The sequence below is a fragment of the Haemaphysalis longicornis genome, unplaced genomic scaffold (genome assembly GCF_048455015.1).
Source record: "Haemaphysalis longicornis isolate Haplotype H1 unplaced genomic scaffold, Haemaphysalis longicornis Haplotype H1 scaffold_1, whole genome shotgun sequence".
In the NCBI taxonomy this organism is placed as follows: Eukaryota; Metazoa; Arthropoda; class Arachnida; order Ixodida; family Ixodidae; genus Haemaphysalis; species Haemaphysalis longicornis.
This window is the reverse complement of record NW_027526203.1, coordinates 102,630,342-102,644,765: the sequence shown is the minus strand read 5'-3', so window position 1 is coordinate 102,644,765 and position 14,424 is coordinate 102,630,342.

Here is a 14,424-nt window from a genome sequence, read left to right as displayed (position 1 = left end):
TCATATCTTGGTGCGTGCATCCTGTCTTTGCCGATACGTAGCTTTCTCTTAGTTTCTTTCACACTTCCCCCTATTTCCAGAGTTTTCTTTATCACTCCCATGTTGAATGCACGAACGTCGTTTGTTTTACTTCTGTTAATCTGTTTAGACAACTCGGCTAATTTAATCTGATCTGCCGTACTTGAAACTTACACGTTCTAACGTTTGGCAATTAGTTCCTTTGTTTTTTAGTTATATTTCCAGTTTGTGTTGTGCATGTTGCTTTTTCCACTGCTGCTGCTCATTCTCTGATTGCCGATGTTAGGTTGTCATTTAGCCTGTCTGCACTGACCTAGTTGTACCCCTTTCAAAGCGCGAATTTGTATTGAAATGTTATTTTAAACTCTTGCTATTTGGATCTGATTTACTCTATCCGGGGTTTCTCAGTTTTCATGAGTTTCGTTCTTTCTCTTCTGAGATTTACCCTTTCTTGCATCTGGCCATCCGGTGATGGCTGCTCCGAACCTTGGTTAGCGCCTCTAGTTGTTGCACGATACCCGGGTTATCACTTAGAATGCAGTCAATATCGTTTTTGGTTGTACCATCGTGTTAAGTTCGGGCTCCTCATTTAATGATTGGAAGCCGCCGGTAGGTCATGTATTGGCGTTGCCTCCGCTTGTAGCTGTCCCGCAGCGTTCCTTTCATGCAACCGCAGGGACGCGAAGTTGCGTTAGGCTGAGAGCATGCTTTGTGTTCCTTCCTTTTGTGTGGCAAAAGACGGGGGTGCTTATCCCGAGTGCCTATGTTGCGTTGATATGCGGTCAGCTCGACCGGGCGGTGTCAGTGAAGGGCGGATGGGTGCGCAGCAGTGAAAACAGTTCCGGCCCGGCGTTCCATCTCGGACAGCGCGCACGCCGTTATTATGGCTTGCCGACATTGGAAAGTGGCTCGGCCGTTCGTCAAGGTTGCCGAGCTGACTGGAAGCGAAAGGATGCCGTCTCTTAGTGTCCAAAAGGCGCGCAGCGAAGCCTTTGATGTTTTGCGGAGCCAGCGTATGAAATATTCGTTTATGGGTCATTCGCCTCGAAAATGCTCGCCTAGGTTTGGAGCAGCTCTTCCCACCAGTCACGCGGCGTATAGCGGCATCCATTGTTCCCTCATTGTTCCCTCGTAGTTCCCAACGACTCCCTCATTATGCCAACCAGCGTGGGGACAAATCCGAGGGGGCAAGGCGAGGATACTGTAATCTGTTAGCCGCGAGAAGACCGCTCTAAGCGTTCGGCTTTGGCTTTGAGCAGGTGCCGCCCGCTTAACGTAATGGTTCGACCACTCCGCGCGGTCAGTCGATTTAGGTGGAGATGTCTTGTATTTGCTTGTCGGTTGCAATAACGTGCGCGGGAAACGTACTATGAGGGCATGAGAGAGAGTATTGGGTAATGTGACCGTAGGTGGGGACACGTCTAGGATTTGTTGGTTCTTGTGGCCAATCTGTCGTCCGTATCAAGCATGTTCAAAATGGTTTTCGCTCTTTCTTGAACGCCCCCTTTGGAGGCGTGGTTTTTTGTGATCAAGACCGAACTGTTGGGTTTTGTGCGGGGTCCGTCGTTCAGTCTATGATATCTAGTTCAGGATAGATCATGGCCGAACAGGATGCTGCGGGCTGAGGTACAAAGTAACTGTTATTCTGTCCTGATTTAAATACTTCGAGTTATGTAAACAGTGTAAATGAACCTAATATCCAGCAAGAAAATGAGTCCTCATCTCTCACCTACATGAGGCATCGGGCGTCGGTCATCGCAGCAAGTCGACATCGCCCTCTCCACTCGAGCTTCATCAGGAACCTCATTATTTCGTCTTCATTGTTCACCAAGAAGATGGAGAGGCGAAATCTAACTCATTGGGACTTTTCCTTGTTCATTTCCTATTCTTTCGTTCGTAAAAGAATGTGTTTATTAACCTCAGGGTATTTCTCTCTGCAAATCCCCCCAGTGTACTTCGTCGACCGTTGCGATTGTCTATTCCGACATTTTCCACTGACCCGACTCCCAGTTGCTGCTTACCGACCTTTGCCTTCCCATTACAATCGGAAACTCGTTGTTTCTTTTTTTATTGCTGATTCTACGCCGTCGTGGAAGCTATCTACGGGTTCATCATCATAGCTGGTTGTTGGCGCATAGGCCTCTATCGTTAACCTGTGTCGTTTGTTTAGATTCCTCACAACAGCCGCGACTTTGCTATTGCTGAAAAACTCCACGTTTCCTGCTATTTTTCTGTAGATTAAGAACCCCACCACTGTTCTTTCTTCCCTTGGAATTTATTGTAGCACAAAATATGTCCGCTAGTGAGCTCCATAAAGCCTTTCCTATTCTTACTTCGCTTAACCCTGAAAAATCCCATCTATTGCCAGAGAGCTCATCTAGCAGTACAGCTAAGCTTCCCTCGCTAGACAGCGTGCGTGGATGTAACGTTGGCAGGGTCGAGTTCCAATGGCAGCCTGTACGGACCCAGAGATTATTAGCACCGTCTGCGGTATCGCTGCTCTGAGCGCCCCCGTGGGCAGGTGCTATGCAGTTGCGGGGGCCGAGGGCCGAGAGTTGATCTGATTATTCATGGGAGGTGGCGGAAAACTACTACACCAGGGAAGCCAGATCCTTCTCTGGTGAGGGAGGGCTGTTTGTCTTCCTAAGAGCCTTCATAGAATCGTTAAACCTCCCTAGTGTAGCCCCTTAGGTATCCGGGATGATGGCAACTTCCGGAGCTGGCAGCACTCCATACCTGGATGGGTTGGGCATATAGAGCCAGACGAAATATAGCGAGAGAGCTACAGAATTTTCCCGCCCACAACGTTGTCGCACACGCCTATAATGATACTGATCCCGGGTTCGTCGGTTTTGCTTTTTATACGCGCGGTTGTAGAGTAAGCTGACACGCTGGCTTACTGATCAGATTTACTGACGCTTGACCGTTGAGTGATTAAGCTAATGCCGTGGTCAAGTGTATAGCTACGAAAAAATGGCTAGTTGGAAGCTCAGCTGGTCAAAGAGATGCTGGTCAAGAGAACCTGAGCTTCTCAGCTGACGCTCAGCAGGCTAGTTAAACGTGAGCTCGTGCAGATACGTCGTAGCATGTCAGCCACGAATGGAATATCCTCGAACGTACGGCGACTTTATTCCCATTTCGGCTTTTGCGTGTCTCTTTAGCAAAAATGCGCCTAGCTAACTGATTTAATGTCACACTATCAGAACAGCAACGCGATAACGGGCGTATGGCCTTCAAATGGTCACCTTGTCTGCGGAAGTTAGCGCAGTTAATTTAGCTTGCATATGATGGAGCTCGCGTAGCAGCCTCGGTACCGAAGAAATGAAAACGTTTATAACTGTAAATTCGTTGGCGCTGCAGGGTTCACGTTTGGTACAAAGGTGCTCTAGACCTTTATGGAAGAGGAGTGCGGAAGGAAGAGAACTTACATGAAAGAAATCCTGATGAAAATGTGAAAATTCGCGCAGCTCTGTCCAAACGCGTGCGCCGCGAATGGAAGGTTCTTCAAGTTACGGCCACTGTGGTTCCATTTCTGCTTTGGTTGTAACTTCACCAAACACGCGTCAAGAGAGCTGATTGACCTTGTCAAACTAACAGAAGAGCAACGCGATAACGCGAGAATGCCCTTCAAATGGTCACTTTGTCGCGTGTAACGTAGTATACCCGTCGTCACAGGCTGGTAACCATGCTTAGCCGCTATTGCCTTCTCCAATGAGCTGCGTCAATCGTCGGCTGATAGATGGAAATTTCTGAATAAGGTGGCAGAAATAAGAACACGCCAATGAAATTCGCTGATGATTGCGATACCCCCTAATGCGAAATTTGAGGGCACCGCTAACCACAAATTCTTCCCGGCGAAAATGCATAGCTGCTGCTTCGATGCCCTGCGCCTCTGGATTCTGCCATCGGCGGTGCTGAGCCTCTGCTTGAGCGGGTCGTTTACCTGCAGCGGCAGACGAAGTGATCGAATTATCGGCGAAGGCTCCAGAGCGTGACTGCCATGGCGTTATCTCGAAGGGGTTCGCGGACGGGGAGCACGCCTCGCGAGGCACCCTCTCTGTGCCGCGTTACCGTCACACTTGCGCCATACTCTCCTCCGCTTTCCTGCTTGCTCTATCTTGGTTGTCGTCCTTGTTCTGTCGGTTACAACAACGGCGACGCCAAGAAACGCCGCGATACCACAGGAACGGGCACGTAAAAGCCAGAATACATGGAGCGAATATGCGACGAAAAGACGATGAACAACGCCCGGCGGCGCGCGCCTGACGCTCGGCAGCAGAAAAAACGTCGTCCTCCGCAAATCTAGCAGGGTAAGAAAAGTTCGGTGGCGGCGGAGCGGCGGCGAGCGGCAAACCGAAGGAACCAATCAAGTACAAGGTAAATGCAACTGGTAGCGAAGCTTTGTGCGAAAACCGGTTCAGAACCTATTGCTAGCGACATCAACACGGGGTGTTATGTGAGTGGCGATTGAAGTGCGACTAGGTATGGAGGAAACAAACACTCATAACAAAAAAGCAAGTTTCATTCAACAATAAAACAATAGTTATATTTTACGAACGATATTTATTTATTTATTGTTTATTTAAAGGCGCAATGTGCAAACAATTATTGAAAATATTAGGCACTCTCAAAAACCTGTTATTTGTAGCGCCCTCTGAAAAATAGAACACGCCGTTGCTCTGTAATGTACTCCTTGAAGTTCGTCTGCAAGGAAAAAACCCTCACGTGTTTTGTTGTTGTGAATTTCCATTCGTTTTTCGTTAATAATTTGGTGTGAACTTAATTTTTGCGGTGCGTGGAGTGGCGAGGTGCGTTATATCGCGGGTGAACGCGTTTAGAATCGTGCCCGACGGGCATGGTGTCCTACGGGGCGATGCTGCCAACGGGTCGCGCGGAGCGCTTTCCTTGGTATACCCAGCAACGTTGTGATGATGATTGTTGGTGTTTAATGGCGCAAATCCAGCAAGGGCAAAGAGTGCCAGAGAAGCTATTTAATGCTAAAACCTGCGAGTAAAAGTAAAAGTGACGCAAAACAAAAATTCCCCGCATTTCCCCGAGGGGAAGAATGTGAAAGTGCGAATGCACGAGTTGAATTTGCGCGCTTCGGTAATGTTCGCGAAAGAGAGATCACACACACACACACACACACACACACACACAACTACAAAGAAAGAAAGATGCATTTATTCACAGACACCTATTTGTGTTGTCGTTGTACTTGATTGCTAAAGCGGATCTCAGCTTTGAAATTTCGTGTCAGTACTCCTTTAAGCAGGTGCATTAGCCCTTCTCACGCCCGATTCTTGGCCAATCCCCCACGTGGGTATGTGCCATGTCAGCGGCCAGGCAGCGCGCGTCCATCTCCCCCCGTTGCCAAGGAAGACGAGGAGATTCCTGGCCAATCCCCCACGTGGGTATGTGCCATGTCAGCGGCCAGGCTGCGCGCGCCCATCTCCACGTGCGCGGACATCGCCGGTGGACGCAGGTTCAGGGTCGCTTAAGAAGTGCATTGCACTTAAAAGACAATGAAGTTGGCAGGTGTTAGGGAGAGGATGATTACAGGTGATATGAATGACAAGAGCTGAAGAAATTTTACCTCAGCCAAAAATTTAATAACACGATGGCTAGAAAACATTGGTTCGTCGGCTAAAAAGTTTGATGGGTGTACTAGAATGTGTCGCTTGTACTATTCAGGGAAACGTTTGTGTCTTGTGTCAAGTGCCTTGCATGTGATTAGTATGTGGACTACGGATAGGCCCTTTCCACACCTGCTACACCTGGGCCCCAAAGTTCCAGTGAACAGGTGGGAGTCGTTACATGTGTGTGGCCTATCCGTAGCCTTGCCAAGGCGACTTCAGTGTATCTGTTGTGTGAGTCAGCTGTGTAGCGTCCCAGTTGTAGTTTTATTACCTGTAGCTTGTTGTATGTTTGTTGACTCCATTGTAATTGCCCTTTGTTACGAAGCTGTCGTATGATGTGTGTCTTCCGGTCAATGTAAGGTACTGTTGTTATGTCAACTGTAGTGATCAGAGCCGCATCACCAGCTATTTGATCAGCGGTCTCACAGACAAAGATCCCACAGTGCCCTGATATCCAGCACATAGTTATTTCAAGATCTGAGGCATAGGGAGTCATTAGAACCTTAAAAGGTCATTGATAACATAGTTTTTAGACGGCCTTCTTGATGACAGTGCCTGCACAACGCTCAGAGATTCTGTGTACAACGGACTTGGGAATTTTATGTTTGATGATATGATTTGAAACGAGTAAGATGCCATACGCTTCTGGCGTGTAAATACTGCTGTGAAAATTTATTTTTTTACTCCCGCTAAAATTTGGTCCATGCGCTGCACAAGAGAGTGTAGAAGCAGTTTTTGACGCGTCGCTGAAGAATTCTGCGCACCTGTACTTGTCCTGCAGGAACAGGAAGTGCTGCAGAATCGCACTCCTGGGTACCCTATTTTTTTGCGTGAATGACAGGTCGCATTATTTGGACGAAGATGCCATGGTGGAATGAAATTATGGATGGGTATCTTGTGCACCTCTGAAAGAGGGAAAGGGGTGTGCAGAAGCCTCTTCCCTCACTCTGTGAGAGAAAGCTAAGGAAATAGATGGCCTGTTTAAAAAGAGTTGTAAGTTTGATGTATCGTTCAGGATAGGATTAAAAGTGTGGTTGGTGAGGGACGCGATCTTAGATGCATGCAGCAGGTCAACACACTCCCGCTGCTGCTCTAGACACAATTTGTCACACTCGACATACAGACTCCCAGCAGGGCTAGTGCGGAAAGCGGCGTATGAGAGGCGAAGGCCAAGATGCAGCACTGGGTCGAGCATTTTCAGTGCTGTTTTTGTAGCCGACCCATACACGACACTGTCGTAGTGAAGCCGAGACCCTACCAAGGCAGTGAGAGGCGCAGCAGGAGTTGTTTGTCGGCCTCATAGCATTGATGTGAGAGGACCTTCAGAAATGTTCATTGTTTTTCAGCATTTGCATTTAAGCTGTTTGATATGCGTAATGAATGTTAGCTTTTCTTTATATAAAATACCTAAAAACCTGTTCTCCTTGTTCACACAAATCTACACACCGTTATGAGTAATGTCTGGGTCTGGGTGGACCCCCCGCTTCCTGGAGAATACAACACAAGAGCCCTTTCGAGGATTAAGTTTAAAACCATACTTGTCTGCCCAGCCGGCAAGTTTCTTGACACCAAGCTGGACTTGATGTTCGCAGATTGACGTATTACATGATATTCATTGATTGTAGGGTTTAACGCGCCGATGCAACGCAGGCGATGAGGCATGCCGTAGTGGTGGGCTCCGGATTAATTTTTACCACCTGGGAATCTTTAACGTGCGCCGAAATCTCGTACACACGGCCGTTTTTGCTTGTCGCCTCCATCAGAAAAGCGGCCGCCGCGGCCGGGCATCGAACCCGCGACCTCGTGCTCAGCAGCGCAACGCCTTAGCCACTGATCGAGCCACGGCGGCGGGTGGAGCTAGTGGTGTCACTATAGGGCTTCTCAGCGTATTCCAATAGCAATTGTCTATCTCTGTGCCATCTCTATTGCTATACAACGCTTGTAGTCATCTTTGCTTCCCACGCTTGCTTGCGCAAGCAATATTTCCAGCTCACTACTGTATTGTGCTGCTCTGTGTCGCGCTGCTCCGCGTCTTTCCTTCTATATGTTTTCACTTACTGCCGTCGCTTTCTTGGCACTGATACATTTTTTCTTTTTTTACTGGCCTGTTGCGACACTTGCCTAAACAATGCAACCATGAAATTGAAAGCGTGAATCCTGGGTAAAGATAAGCAGAAACCCGTGTCTTCTCGATAAGACGCCCGGACAGCTGCTATTCACAGTGGTGTGCTCGCTCCACTTTCGTGAATTGGCATAGTAAATCGGCAAAGTCAATTCTGCGGAGAGTAAAGAAAATCATAATGCATGCACTGCACACGAACATTTCGTTCTTATTTACATACGTGGTGATTTTGTACTGCGTAATAAAGTTCCTTTATGTTTATCCTGGAATAAAATGGAAATGTCATGATTATGCCATGACTACGCGTTATTTCGTTTCTGAGAACAGAAGCACACAAACCCCGCAACCATTATATAATCTTGATCTATACTTGAGGCCCGAACGCACGCAACCTGCGTATGTGCATGTGCAACGCCATTAAAGAAACAAGCAGTGGCGTAGGCAGAAGTTTGTTTCGGTGATGAGGGGGGCACGGCGGGCAGCATACAATTTTGGTCTGGTGTCATTTTGTGTTCTCTATTCCGTGGCAGAAAAAATACTTGGGGGGGGGGGTATGTTCCCGATTTGCCACCCACTGCAATCACGGTAAACAACTGCTTGGTTTTATACAGCAGTGAAAGACATGAATACAGAATAAAGTTTCAGGGAAAATGCAAGACGTTTCCCGCAACACCGAGGTGACTCATACGACAGTATGCTGAAGTACGTTTCTATAGTCACGAGTCTGTAGTAGTTAAGCTGGCGTTGACTGGAAGCACACTCGCGAAGGGCTCGCTAACCTGCGTCGGATAGCAATGGCATGAGCCCTCAGCGATCAGAGGCCTGCTAAAGCTATTTTGGAGTAAAATGTTCGCGCTAATCCCACCATGATGGCATCACTTTTTTACTGAATCTTGCGTCACATCCGGTTTATTTTTGTCCCGCCGGAAGTGTCCCTTCGTCTCACAGATGGCGCTAAGGCCCATGAGTAGCTTAGGAGCCGCCATTTTCTGAACGTATGGCGTGAAAAGTGTGTGGCGCGCCCAGACCCTAATTTTCGTTTGCCGCTAAGTTAGGTGCCCCAGCTGGCTCGGTATAAAACATTGTGCACGGCTGGCCAATAAACACCGACGAGCACAGCAGATCGCGGTCAGCCACCGTCACCACCAGCGCGCTGTGGGTCGTCACTCGGCTGGTAGGCGACGAAGGAAGAAACTCGCGGACCGACCGAAGCCAGCGAGAGCGCCGAGACACCGCAACCCATGCCAGTCGCCATGACCGCCATCACGCCGTACGGGAGACTCGAGCCTTTCGAGGGTGAAGGTCCGCCTGGCCGGTCTACGAGGAAGAAGTCGGTGTGTTTTTCCAGGCGAACAACACACCGACGGAAAACAGCACGACATTTTCCTGGCCAGATGCGGGACTGGCGTTTTTGGTGTCGTGCTCGACCTCCTTAAGCTGGCCACGCCGAATGACAAGTCGCTGAGTGAGCTGCTCGGTACCCTACGCTCGCACATCAGCCCGGCCCCGTCCACGTTAATTAGCCCGGCCCCGTCCGCTTCAACAACCGGAGCCGCCGATACAGAGAGACTCTCGGGCAGTTCGTCGCAGCGCTGCCGGGGTTAGCGAGCGGCTGCGCCTTTGGGGATCAGCTCGTCTAGCTGCTCCGTGACCGTTTTGTCTGCGGCATAAACGACCCCGCAATGCAGACGCGACTCCTGGAGCTTCTTGACCCCTCGCTAGACAACGCCGTGAAGACAGCGCTGGCGATGGATGCTGCGGCCAATGATGCGGGCGAGATAGCACGTGCGGCCGGCTCACCGTCGACGGAAGCGGCAGTGAACAAGATGGCGACACAGCATGGCAGGTGCAGTCGGTGCGGTGGTGACCCTCCCCCCCTCTCAGCGCCAGTTCCCGCTAGCGGAGCGCTTTGCGGGTGGGAGAACTGGACGCATTGCTCGGGCGTGCCGAGGGGGGACGGTGAACGGGCAGAAGCAGCAGCTTGGATCGAGTCCGTGTCCCTCGCAAGCCTATGGCCAAGGGAGCCGGCGAAAGGGTGGGGTGGCGGGCACGTGCGCCAGCACCTTCGGGTTCATCAACGGCTAGACTTCACGTCGTGGCCGGAGACACGCAGATTTTCGACATGTGGCACACGGGCATAGTTCAGTAATCTGTGCCACGGCATATGCTGACCGTCGAAGTCTGCGGGCAACCCATTCCACTGAAGCTGGACGCAGGGGCCAGCGTGTTGGTCATGGTCGGGAAAGTCTCCAAGCGCACCTTCCCTGGAGTGTCCGTCGAGGCGTCGGGCGTCATGCTGCGTAGCTATTCCGGACAGCTCGAAGCACTCTGCCCGAAATGCGGCAAAGGCGGACAAGAAGAAGACCACCAAGACTGCCTGACGCAATGCACTAACTGCGGAGGCAACCACAGCGCGGATGACAAAACCTGCGAGAAGAGAGAAGCTCCGGACAGCGCAGTACGGTACCAAGCCTACCACAAACGAATAATCCGCCGTAGGAACCTCAACACCGAGCAAAACTCACAGCAATCCAAGCAAGAAGAAGCCCAACAACGTGGAAGAAGCCACACACGCTTCGCCGAACACGAGACCCACAACGGCATCCGATTGCGATCGATGAGCTCCTCACGGCAACGAAGCTCATCGAGGCCTGGGGCACCATCCCGATCCCAGGACCTGATTAAGCAACAATCGCCAGAAAACGCCGGTCAACCACAGGTGAGCCAGCCACTCCTTAAATCAACACACATACGCACAGCCAAACAAGCTAATAAGTCCTACAGAGATGCAGTTAGGACGCAAAAACATGCCCGACGAGAACAGATGCTACCCCGGCCACAAACACTCGCACAACAAAGCTCCCTTCCTCCAAACCACTCACCACCAGTTACGGTCACTACACCAGACATCCAAAGCAACATGGACACTGAATCTAACGTCGCAATAAATCGCTCTACACCGGGCCCGAAACGCAGCAGAACAGATGATGAAGGAACCCCTTATGGTGGAGGAATGCCACCGTCGGCTCACAGCGACTTTGACCTCCAGATAACTCTCAAAGGCTCCAAGAAGCAGAGGCAAAGGTGGATAGCAGCAAAGAAAGAATAGCAGCTATGATGGACAAAGTGTTCGATGCCCTCCTTGAGAGAAGGCTGGCACACCTCACCGACATACTCCTCCACCGTTTCGAGCAGCGCTTCGACCACCTACTCAAAACAGCAGGCCACCTAACCACCCTCGCAGATCAACCACAACATGGTTAGAGAGCTAAGTCTCATCCAGTGGAACTGCAGGGGTTTCAAAAACAAAAGAAACGCCCTTCATCAGTGGATCCAAAACTTACCTAGGAAACCAGACATACTTCTTCTACAGGAAGCTGGAAAGCATCCAACCCTACCAGGTTACTCTACCTTCCAAACCAGAGACCAATTTGCACTCCTCATTCTCAAGGAACTTCCCGCCAACCTGGAACATGACACAGATAACAGCATCAGTATATCAATCCAAACGACCGAAGGACCGCTGCACATCACAAATGTGTACAGCCCGCCGAAAGACAACCTACCGGAACTTAAAGAAATATTAAGACCCAAGACCACGCGAAGTGCATACGAACACCTTCTAGCTGGGGACTTCAACGCCCCTCACCGAGCCTGGGGGTACAGCAAAGACAGCAAGAAGGGACACAAACTGCTATATGCACTACAGGAAGCAGGATACACAATCCACAATGACACACTGGAATTTACTAGATTGGGAAACTCTGTAGAACGGAACACGAACCCAGACCTTACTATGGCCACATCAAGGACAAACATCAGTTGGACCCATACCCAAGAATATATGGGAAGCGATCACGCAATTATCGCCCTTTCTATCCACACCAAACCAAGAAGATTGAAATGGAAAAAACAACAAATCACTGAATGGGACATGTATAGAAAAGAAAGAGAAGGGCAAAGCCCTCCTGATCTTGACGCTTGGACAAATGATATTATCAACACAAAAATGAAGCATACCAAGACCTACACAAACCAAGAAGGAGGACCTTGCGTGGACAAGCACCTAGCTCAGTGCTGGGAGGCAAGAAACGCGCTTATCAAGCGCTGGAAAAAATGCAAAACAAATCGCAAGCTCAGAGCAAGCATAGCCAAGCTAAACCAACATATCCAGACGTACTCAGATAAACTCAGAAGAGAACAATGGCAGATGGCGTGCGAACAACTTCAGGGAACCCTAAGCACAAGTAAGACATGGCGTATCTTGAAATCCCTCATCGATCCAGAGGCCACCAAGACTATGACCAGGAACAAAATGCAAACGCTAATTGATGAGCACGAAAATCCGCAAAAAATGCTGAAAGTCTTACAAAACCTGCATATCCCCTCCGCGACCCAACCTGACTACCGGAACTACTCGGGAGCCAACAACGAAGATCTTGATAAGGACTTTACCATGGACGAACCTAAAATAGCAATCAAGAAGTGCACAGGACACAAAGCGCCAGGCCCTGACCAGATAACTACAGCCCACCTAAGAAACCTGGGGGAAAGTGATATGGAATTCCTGCTCACAGAAATCAACTACATATGGAGTGGAAGCCCACTTTACACATAATGGAAGTTGGGACACATGATATTCATCCCCAAACCAGGCAAACCCCTTAAACTCAGCAACCTAAGACCAATCACCCTGACGTCCAATGTGGGGAAGCTAATGGAAAGGATGACATTAAAAAGACTCCAACAGTATCTTGAAGATCAAGAGATGCTACCTCCTAACATGGTCGGCTTCAGGAGCAACCGCTCCACCCAAGATGCTTTACTTCGCATCTACGAAGATATACACAAAGAACCGAGTCTAGCACAACTAAAAGCAATCTTGACCTGAAGAAGGCGTTTGACCACATTGACCACGACGCTATGCTCGAAGAACTGGGAAACACTAATTGTGGAAGCAGAATGTACAACTATGTAAGAAACTTCCTACAAGACAGGCAACTCACCATCGGCATTGGCGACCATCTCACTGCTCCCTTCTCTCACCCACAAAAAGGCATACCCCAAGGGTCGGTCCTTTCACCAACACTATTTAATCTTGCCATGCTGAAGGTCCACAGAGAATTATGCAAGATTCCGGACATAAAATTCTCCCTTTACGCAGATGATATCACACTTTGGATCAATAAGGGAAGTCCAGGTCACATCCAAGACACCCTGCAATTGGCCCTGAATGCAGTAGGAAGAGCAGCCCATAACATAGGACTAGAATGCTCTGCAGAGAAAACGGAACTCTTAGTAGTGCACAAATCTCGATGAAAGCCCCCCACCATACACCTAAGCCACAAAAACCACGACATATACCCCAAGCCCTCCATAAAAATTCTGGGCCTCCACATACAAAGTGACGGTGGAGGACACAGAGCGGTGAGCCAAATCATGCAGCAGTGTGAGCAGACCTTACACATGATGAGACGAGTGTCAAACAGAAATAAAGGGCTCAAGGAAGGAGACTGCCGGAAGGAGACTGGAAGGAGAGGAAGGAGATGCTACCTCCTAACATGGTCGGCTTCAGGAGCAACCGCTCCACCCAAGATGCTTTACTTCGCATCTACGAAGATATACACAAAGAACCGAGTCTAGCACAACTAAAAGCAATCTTAGCCATTGACCTGAAGAAGGCGTTTGACCACATTGACCACGACGCTATGCTCGAAGAACTGGGAAACACTAATTGTGGAAGCAGAATGTACAACTATGTAAGAAACTTCCTACAAGACAGGCAACTCACCATCGGCATTGGCGACCATCTCACTGCTCCCTTCTCTCACCCACAAAAAGGCATACCCCAAGGGTCGGTCCTTTCACCAACACTATTTAATCTTGCCATGCTGAAGGTCCACAGAGAATTATGCAAGATTCCGGACATAAAATTCTCCCTTTACGCAGATGATATCACACTTTGGATCAATAAGGGAAGTCCAGGTCACATCCAAGACACCCTGCAATTGGCCCTGAATGCAGTAGGAAGAGCAGCCCATAACATAGGACTAGAATGCTCTGCAGAGAAAACGGAACTCTTAGTAGTGCACAAATCTCGATGAAAGCCCCCCACCATACACCTAAGCCACAAAAACCACGACATATACCCCAAGCCCTCCATAAAAATTCTGGGCCTCCACATACAAAGTGACGGTGGAGGACACAAAGCGGTGAGCCAAATCATGCAGCAGTGTGAGCAGACCTTACACATGATGAGACGAGTGTCAAACAGAAATAAAGGGCTCAAGGAAGGAGACTTAATCCACCTCAGGGACGCCCTCATTACCACCCGCATCAGATATCAAGCCCCTTACATAAACCTCACCAAAACATTAGAAAATCGGCTGGATACACTAATCAGGAAAGCAACAAAACTTGCCCTAGGAATTCCCTTCAGCGCCAGCACAACGAAGCTTCTCAGCACAGGAACTCTCCATACCAAAACCACACAGAGTCACAACCAACTAATACGTCTAAACAGATCTCACTCGGGACGAGCTATACTCACAGAACTCGGATACCAACCAAGCCCCACCCAGGTCGCTACAACCCTCATCAAGCAAGACATCCTCAAGCACATACAGGTGGCACCCATCCCACGGC